Source organism: Lepidochelys olivacea, assembly GCF_965140295.1.
Source record: "Lepidochelys olivacea isolate rLepOli2 genome assembly, chromosome: 10".
Classification (NCBI taxonomy): domain Eukaryota; kingdom Metazoa; phylum Chordata; order Testudines; family Cheloniidae; genus Lepidochelys; species Lepidochelys olivacea.
The window spans coordinates 3,047,936-3,058,184 of NC_140420.1; positions in this window are offsets into that span (position 1 = coordinate 3,047,936).

The following is a 10,249-nucleotide window of genomic DNA, read 5'->3' on the forward strand; positions in this document are numbered from 1 at the left end:
GTAATTAAAGAGCCTGGTTTATGGGGATTGTTTCTCTATTAACTAAAGGCAAAGACTCCTGGGGATGTTTTTATGATGTTTTCCCAAGGCTTTGGGGATGGGAAGGAAATTTCCATTTGCCTGTCTCAGAAAGGACTGTCCCGGGCTGCATGCCACAGGAAGGCCAGCACAGCAATGATGGAGGGAACCCAACTTGCCTGCTTTTAAAGAAGAATCCGACTGTCCATGCCCTCTCTCCACAGACTCCATTCTAAAGACCGTGGATAAAAGTCTTCTCAGTGCTGAGCTATCTAAATCTGATTCAGCCAATTAATCTCCAGAGCCCTAGCTCTCCAGCAGAGCCCTGCACACACCAGTTCAAACCCATTCACCTAGAAAAACACCCAGTTGCTCTCATCTTATAAACCACAATGCAGCGCATATAATAGGGACTAGAACCTCCTGGGGTTCCTGAGCTATCAACTCCTCTGGGATTGTCGTTACTCCCTAGGGAGGGCCCTGCTCCTCCTCCATTACTGATTAATTAAGCAACCATAGAACAGCCTTGCCTGCTGCGAGAGCCAAGGAATCCAAACCTGATTTCTTTGTTAGGGTAATTATTTTAAGGGATAGGAGCAGTTAAGGAGCAAAACCAAACAGCGATGTTCTTAGTCAGCTGGCACTTGCATGGGTCAACCAGGAATAACTCCACTGAATCGATGGAGTTACGCCAGCACAGAGCTGGAGCAAGCAAGAGAAGAATCAGACTCTTGGAATTTTTTCCAAGTAAGCAATGGCTTCAGACTACGGCATGGCCACAATTCAAACTGTAGCATTAGCCCAGAGTCCGCAGCTTTTTAAATATTTACCGTACTTGTTTGGGGAAGAGTGAGGTTCTTTTGAATGTGCTGAAGCACAACAATGTAGAGGTTAGTTATTGCTAAACACAGGACTGGAAATGAAGCTTCAACAAACAAGACAGGTGCAGTAGGGAGGAGTCTCTTGTCCTGATGGGGAACCTCACACAGTTTGCAGCCAGCGCACGTAAGCAGCTTGGCTCCAAATATTCCTCCGAGCTATCCCGACCTTGCTTCCACCACACTGGGCTGATGTGGCCTGAGAACAGGTTCTTTGGTGAAATTTCAGCATTGTTGGTTCCAGTCTCAACCCAGAGATGGATCCACCTATGGCCTTGCTGACTCACAAAAATAAGAAAACAATCAGTGTATAACAAATGTGCCACCATCCCATGTCTCTGTGCCATTCATAACTGTCCTCTCTATGCTGACCCTCCTGTGGTGTTAAGGTTTATCATCGTTTGTATTACGGTAGTGTCTAGACTCCCCAGCTGAGATCAGAGCAGAGCTGCATCATGCTAAGGGCTGTACGTACACATAATGAGAGACAGCTCTTGCTCTGAAGACCTTATGATCCAACTAGACAATGGGACAGATTTTTAAAGATATTTAGGTGTCTAACTCACCTGTAAAAATCTGGCCCTAGAGGGATAAAGGAGTGGGAAGGGAAACCAAGGCACAGAATGGGAATCAATTTGCCTGAGAATAGATCAGTGGCAGAGCCAGGACTAGAAGCTAGGGCTCCTGATTTCCAGGCCAGTGCTTCTCTCCAAATTTTGCAAAGGTAGTTATTATTGTCATCCCCATTTTAAAATTGGGAACACTGAGCCCCAGAGAGATTAAGATACAAATCTGCTCTGAATGGTGACTCAGCAGGCACTCAGGAGTTCTACACCTGTCACTGTTAATTTAAAAAAGACGTGCTCTTCCAAACAGAGGATCCATATGGGACAGCTGCTCCAGGACACCAGCCTTCTAGTGCACATGTGCAAGATTCCAGGAGCACTCCCAGGAGCAGCACTTCCTACCCTGCCCAGCAGTCACTACAAAGCACTAAGCATCTCTTTCAAAAGTTCCCTTATCTAAGGAGGACACTGCCATCTGGGTCCATCTCAAAGTACATTCCACCTTTAATGTCCATGGAAGTTGCACCTGCTTATTCCAGAGCTGAATTTGGTCCCGTGCATCTAATTCAACAGCCTTCCTCCACTGAGTAACTTAACGTGGAATGGATTTGGTAACATCTGATGTGGCATATGCACAGACATCAAGTAATAGCGGTAGGAATTATACAACTATCTGACAAACACATTGAAGGCCCCAATGCAACAAGATCCCCAAAGATCACTGAACATGCCCAAGTAAATTTTATTTCAAAACTATAAAACCAAAAAACAGGAAAATGACTCAAAAAAAGCAAAATCTCTGGAGAGCAACACACAGAATGGCCTATAACGAACCCGTGATCATTAATAGACTACAGTGCTGCAGTGAACTGGGTCAGTTATCGGTGACCAGTCTCAACAATCTCTCAATGTCTTGTTCCTCTGGTAGAGTATTTTCCCAGATCCTACAGGAGATTGCAGTCTTTCCTGCTGGCCATGCATCTAGTGTGACACAGTTTTGTTTAGCTTTTTAATTTACCATTTTTTAATTCAGTGTGACGTTCATCATGGCAGCTGCCCTGGAGTTTGCCCACCACTATGATCCACTCTGTAGGTGGAGCAGTCGGTTTCATTAGAGGGGTTATTAGGCTTCCTTTCTATTGTCATAGAAAAATAAGAATACAGCAAGTGCCAAAACAGGGGTAGACCATGGGGCCATCTGCTCCAGCATTCCATCTTCTGCCACAGCGAATGCACAAGTGATCCAGGTAGTTAGACTTTTCACCTCCTGCTAGACCTGAACAGAAGAATGATCCGTCTGATCTGGTAACTAGCACCCTGGCAGAACAGACCAATGCTCAGTTCAGCCAGATTTCCTTTATCTAATAACAGGTTTCAGAGTAGCAGCCGTGTTAGTCTGTATTTGCAAAAAGAAAAGGAGGACTTGTGGCACTCCACAGTATGCATCCGATGAAGTGAGCTGTAGCTCACGAAAGCTTATGCTCATACAAATTGGTTAGTCTCTAAGGTGCCACAAGTCCTCCTTTTCTTTATCTAATAGTAACCAGAGCGTAATGCTGTAGAGGAAGGCAATGATCTACAAAGGCAATAAATAAAGATTACCAAGGTGGCAGGTGCTTCAGATATGCTGTGCACAGATTAATTTGGTTGATATCCATACTTCAGCTACCACTTCAGCACTGTAACAAGGATTTTCAGCTGATTTCTTTATGCCCTGAGGCAGGCGGATTGGGAGCCCTTATAATTCCAATCTAAGGAAGTGTAGATGCTGCTGCTATTCTTATTCACAGAAATGTCACATTTCTTCCCCATTTCCTAAGGCAACAACTCTGGCAGCCCCCTGAGTGACTCTGCAGCCAGCCAGCGGTTATCAGCAAGAGCAGAGTTTTGCTTGCAAGTTTCCTGCCCTTCTGCTCAGATGCTGAGCAGACTTGCTGCTCTTGTTCCATGCCAGCTAGAGAGAGACAGTTTATTTTCCAAAGGTAAAGAATCCAACAAACTCCTGAACAGCAGAGGGAAGTTAAGCTACCACACGAGACAAGTGGTCATGTCAAAAGAAGGAAAGGACAATATGGAGCATACTGATAAACAACAGTGACCGCACACAGGGAGTATATATCAATCAAGCAGGGTCCCGGAAGGATCTGTCTTGGGTCCATTTCTGTTCAATATCTTCATAAGTGATTTGGATAACGGCATAGAAAGTGCACTTGTAAAGTTTCCAGGCAATACAAAGCTGGGAGGGGTTGCAAGCATTTCGGAGAACAAGACTGAAAAAACTGGTTTGTTTAGTCTGGAGTAGAGAAGACCGAAAGGGGACAGGATAACAGTCTTCAAGTAGGTAAAACAATGTTATGACGAGGAAGATAAACTGTTCTCCATATCCACTGAGGACAGGACAAGATGTAATTGGCTTAAATTGCAGCAAGGGAGATTTAAGTTAAATATTAGGCAAAGCTCCCTGTCAGGGTAGTTAAGAACAAATTACCTAGGGAGGCTGTAAAATCTCCATCCTTGGAGGTTTTTAAAAACAGATTAGACAAACACCTGTCAGGGATGGTCTAGATAATACTTAGTCCTGCCTCAGTGCAGGGGTCTGCAGTCTAGATGACCTATCAAGGTCCCTTCCAGTCCCACATTTCTACGATTCTATTTTGCTCTACTTTAGCACCTCTCAGCTGAGGCTCTCAAAGGGCTTTATACACTTTGACAAATTAACCCTCCTTGCCCTCCCCAAGCAACAGTTAGGGATTACCTCATCCACCGCTGAAATGCAATTGACCCTGTGGGGGATACACCCAGGATAGGACCTGGAGAACACATTGCAGGGGAATGAATATAGGGAGGCAGAATGCAATTAGCGAAACTGGAATTCAGCCAGAACACTGAACTTTGAACAGCTCCACTCTAATGAGAAGTGCCAGGGGACCTTATAGACCAGAAACAATCAGTGCCTTGGCACCTCCAGCAGTGGCCTAACTCTAGAGGCTAGGAAGTTGATTCCATACTCAAACCTGGGCACTGGATCTATACAGACTCCAGGAGAATAATGCCACTCCCTACACTTTCTGCACCATTTGCATTCCTTGGAGGTGACCAATCCACATAACAATCAATAGCAGACATATTTGTTCTATATTTATAACGAGTAGAATAAATCTGTGTACAGCTCTATTAGACCTTTAATAGTATTTGCGGTATTCTAGACAGCAGTTGCAACTCCATCGTTAGTGTGGAGTTCAGTTTTGCACTTAAAGTAGGGATTCAACCACATTGTTCTGTACGAAACCCCCCGTGAATCCTCCCCACACTTGCAGCACTCACCCTTTGACTACAGAATTGATTTTCTAGTCAATTAAGTCATTTGAGTTAAAAATCGTTAAAAAAATTGGTCATGCCGTCTATAGCGTGTCTTTAGAAGACAGTTTAATCTAAATTGGGACAATCATTAATCATGTAATTAATGCATGGTGTCATGACAGGGCAGCATTAAGGTTGGTTGGGTGCCCTAGGTGTGTATTTCCAGACCTTAACATATTTAGTTTTCTTTTAAATTTAATCTTCACTGTGATTTTTCTGGCTTTATTGTGATGGTTTTTAAGATAATTACAACATCCCTATGATGCCTTTTGCCCTAAATGCCGGATATACACTCACACTCTCAACCTAAACTCCCGCTTAAACACAGTTTTTTCTGTGACTCAAGCTAGATGGACCAAAGTGTTTTAATCTGGATTTTTTTTAATTGTATGAAATGTTAATGCTATTCCAGGGAAGGGTTTGTGCTTAATCTAGCTTTCCCGGGGAGGGGGAGGGAGGGGGGTTTCCATGTGGTGGAGTTATTTGGAAGGTAAAAATCTTCCATACAATAAAGGTCCACACAGATAACTGTTTCTTATACAGCGACCAACAAAAAACACCGACCTGTTTCTTAATTCCATCAGCATATGTTGCTAGTATAACAGTTATCCTTATTGCTTTTTAAGGAAAACATGTTAACAATGCAAAGGCAACATATTTGATGTGGTCTTATCTTCATGTAGAGTTGTCAAAAATTATTTGGTTTTACAGACTAGTAATCCAAATGTTACACACGTTCAATGAGAACTCGAAGAAACAGCTCTGCCTACATAGATTTTATTAGCCTATGAACATTTAAAGATCTTGTTGTCCTTCTTTACTTTAAGGGGGCCATTTTGCTGACAAAAACGTGGCTAGAAGCGGGCCACTGCCCCCAGAGAAATTCTAGATTAGTTTGGTTTCTGTGGACTCCCACAGGAAACCAAGGGAAAGAACCACACACCGACCTCAGCTCTGGTACGCACAGCTAATCGCCTCAGCTTTCCGAGCAGTGAATGATGGTACCCGGCCACTCATTTTCATGCGTGCAGCCTCCCAAGAATTATACAACTCTTGGCTCAAAGAAAATGTCTTGATAAAAAGAGAACTATGGTGGAGTGTATTTTCAGTTCCTGATAAATACGGGTTTCCCTGTCTCACAGCAGCCCAGAGACAGAACGTTGCTGTAAATGGAAGGTATTAAAAGGTGCACGTTACTAGTACAACATCTAAAGCCACATTAAGCTGCAACAGCATTTCATTCAGCTCCCAGATAAAAACAGCTGGTTAGTCCCCATAGGAATTAATGGATGATTTGCTAGAACCAGAGTCACCTTGAAAGGTCCTTGAGGGCTGGGGAGGCAGATGCATGGGGAGAAGGATGGCCACTCTGTACCACCCTCTCATCCAGCCATTCCGCTACCCGTTCCTTTTGCATACAAATTTCAGATATTTAAATGAACCTTCATATAAACCAATACACACACCCCGGACACCACTACTAGGAAATGCAATTTGCAGCTTGCAGGCTAGACTCCAAGAGCCGGCATAAACAAGTGCAGCTTCACAGAAGTCAGGGGAGCTTTGCCGAGTTACAGGTGTGATCAATTGGGCCTGGTTCCCATTCTGTCGCCCACATTATCCTTTATAGAATGCCATGAGTGTGCCTAGTACAAATGAAAACAGAGCCACCAGCGCCCTGAGGAGCTACAGCTACAGATCAGAGACATGAACTGACAACAGGTGTGGAGGGATATGAGCAAGGCAGCAATACCAAGAGGCGGGAGATGCAGTCATCGGCCATAGCTGCTTCCAACTCAGACTCCATGTTAATTACTTCCCCTACCCCTTCATATATCTGTGGGCCTAAAGTTGCACAGCAAAGGCCAGTTTGGTTCCAGAGCCCTGACCAAGGAGTGGGCTTTGGAGCGGAGATCTGAGATGTTTGCCCCACAAGGAGAGGGAAGCAGATTCAGGCATAAGGGAGTCACGCAGAAGGCAACATGAAGAAATAGTGAGAGACTATTCCCATTGCCTAGAAAGACTAAAAGTTTCCCTAAGAAAAGGTGACAGAAGGGAGAGCACTATCTAAACCAGACTGCATTAGTCTAATGATCCAGTGCAGAAATAACAGCCGGACTTTCTCCCTCATCACATCTTCCTCCCTACAAACACCCCTAACGCTGCCTATGTAGTACACACTCCTTTGATCATTATTGTAACCCTAGAGCAAATTTGACCTACTTTCAAGCTTCATTGCAGCTGGACCATTTAACTAAAAACTCTAGAGGAATGCTTACACTCAATAAAACAATTCTATTTTTTTCCCCCCGCCCCCCAGTTGAGGCATCTTTCAGCTGTTTTTCCACATTGCTCCAAACAAATGTTTGCAAACTGGAAGATGTTAGAAAGGGGGGAGCTTTCATAGATTCCACTTGACCATATAACAAACAACTAGTAGGGCATTTTTTCTATCCCCATCCTTCTGGCTAGGGCAATATTTCTCCTTACATTGTATTCTTCAATGCTTTCTCCAAGATAGTTGATTACTCAAGAGATAAGGGAATAAGAAGAGCTGACAGGAAGAAATTCCCCCTAAATTACCTGCCTTATCTCACCCATCAGCGAAGACAATTGCTAATACCAAAGGGAACACAACATTTCCAGAGGCAGAGGAAGACCCAGATCATCACCCATGAGAAAGTAACAAAGGAGATTGTGTGTACGTAGGAATGGAAGGGAAAACACAGGGTGCAATCTCTAGCCTTTCGGCTTTGGTAAACTAGATTCAAAGCAGGCTTGCATCAGAAACCCTATTGTAACAGCTTGGTGCTTCATCGTAGAACTGGCCATGGACGCCTAAGGCACATCCAAGGCTTTAGCCTGGGCATTTAGGTCATGCCCACATTACAATTTTAACAGGCTCAAGGAACGTATTAAGCCCCTGCCATGGTAATAGCTGCTATATCATCATCAGCGATCCCTCGAGGTCGAGGGTGATCTTTTTCACAGGTTTTATTTTTCATGGGTCCTTTGGTGACTGAGGAGTGCGATCTTTGAACCACAGGCTCTTTGCAGGTGGTGTTGGAAGCCAGGGTTGGACCACCATTGCTGCATGACTGTTGTCTTTCCTTTTGTTTCTGGTGTTTTTCCTGAGACCAGGGCAAGGTAATTTTCCTCAGAAGTGGACATTCCCTCACCAACAAGTCTTGGCCAGTTATCCTTAGCCTGAACTGCTGCTTTAAGGTGATTAATCATACACTTCAATAAACTGCTGGTCAAATACGAGAGAAAATGGTACTGGCCCATCTACAGATCAGGGCAGAAATGACAGGACCTTAACTATAGCCAGCAGTGATCGATGGCTGTTATTGGATAGCTGTTTGATGTCCTCTAAAAGGAGCTGGGTAGGGTATCTCAAAAGATATTGACACAACATAAACCATCACCACATTTTGTGCTAACTGGTTCCCTTACCAGAGACACCAGGGAATGAACAGATGATAGAGACTGCACTCCTGTCTTATTTCTAAGCGAGAATCCCTCCAAACCAGGGTTCAAGTCCATTGCAGGGAGCAGCATTGTGAAAGCTTGCCCTGCTGCTGCCCCTGCTCGGTAGATAGGGGACATCAGGTTCTGGGACTGTTGATACAGCACTTTTCGTTGGTGCTACATTTACTTAAAATTAAAATTCAAGATGAACGACAAACTGGCAAACTACTTGATCTTGGAGAGATGAGCTGACAGCCCACCTGCCACAATCATAAGTGAGACAAGGTGGGTGAGATAATGTCTTTTATTGGACTAACTCAGGGCCAGGCAAACATTTTGGCCCGAGGGCCACATCAGGTCTCCGAAATTGTATGGAGGGCCAGTTGGGGGAGGCTGTGCCTCCCCAAATAGCCAGGCGTGGCATGGCGTGGCCTCCACCCCTGCTTCTCAGCCCCTGATGCCCCCTTGGAATCCCTGCCCCATCCAACCCCACCCCATTCCCTGCCCCCTGATGCCCCCCCCGCCCCATCCAACCACCCCTTCTCCCTGAGCGGCCCCAGAACCCCTGCCCCGACTGCCCCATCCAACTCCCTCCTCTCCTTTTGACTGCCCCCCCCAGACCCCTGCCCCCATTCAACCCCCCCATTCCCTGCCCTCTGACTGCCCCACCCCCTGAACTCCCCTGCCTTCTATCCAACGCCCCCGGCTCCCTGCCCCCTTACCACACTGCCCATAGGGCCGGTGGCACGACTGCCATGCCGCCCAGAGCACCAGGACAGGCAGCCGGGCTCCCCGACTGGAGCCAGCCATGCCGCCCGACTGGAGCCAGCCACGCCGCCGCGCAGCACAGAGCACTGGGTCAGGCTGCAGCTTTGCAGCTGTGCTGCCCGGCAAGAGCTCGCAGCCGCACTGCCCAGAGCGCTGAGCCAGCGACGCAGTGAGTGGAGGCTGGGGGCGGTGAGGGGTCAGGGATGTGCCTCCTGGGCCAGGAGCTCATGGGTTGAGCAGGAGGGTCCCGCGGGCCGGATGTGGCCCACAGGCTGTAGTTGGCCCACCTCCGGACTAACTTCTTTTGGTGAGACAGATGAGCTTTCAAGCCACCCAGAACTCTTCTAAAGGTCTAATTTATAGAGTAGGTTTAACATATCTTACCCATCTTTGTCAAATTTGGCCCTGTGCTCAAGTTAGGATGCAAGATGTAGTGGAGGAGGTAGAGGAATGGGACCACAGGAAGAATTAAATTCTAAGTAATAAAAGCATAGAGACTGCAGCCCATTGCACTTGACTGAATTGAACCTTCCCCCAGCAAGCAGAAGGGGCCCATGAGCCAGCAGGCAAGCTGCTGAAGAGGGAGGACACTGAATGGTGAAGGACAAAAAGCGTACCATGCTCTTTGGTGGTAATCCTCCTACACAAGAAGAAACTTAGGTGAAGAAGATGGGAGAATCAAGGGTAAATCCTCCCTTTTAGTCCCCATGCACACAGAGGTCAGCACAAAGGGTCAGGGCTATTGCAGACACAGCTTGCCCCTGCCTGTTGATAAAAGACAGGCACACTTAAGCCAAAAGCATGTAAAGGGTACAGGGGTAAGCATGCCGTGAAGATCAGTATCTAGGTACCAAACAGATGTAAGCTCCTCTTGTATATGCAGAGGGGCCTCAGTCTTGCATTTTCCTTTCAGGGAAGGGAATGTAAATAATACAGACACTCAGTGAGCAAGGCACTAATGACTTAACGGCATTTATACCTTGTGATTAAGGAAAATAGCTTGATGCAGACAGCAGCTGAGGAACCTGCAGCCGCCAATTACGCCAGCAGCATTCTACTGGCAGAGTAAAGTGTACAAGCACGGGGAAGTGTACAGTGGCTGTTTCCCTGAACCGCAATTTTATCTTTCAAGTCACGTAATAAATGCAAGATTCTAAAAAGGGGTAGGGTGAGGGGATACTTTATATA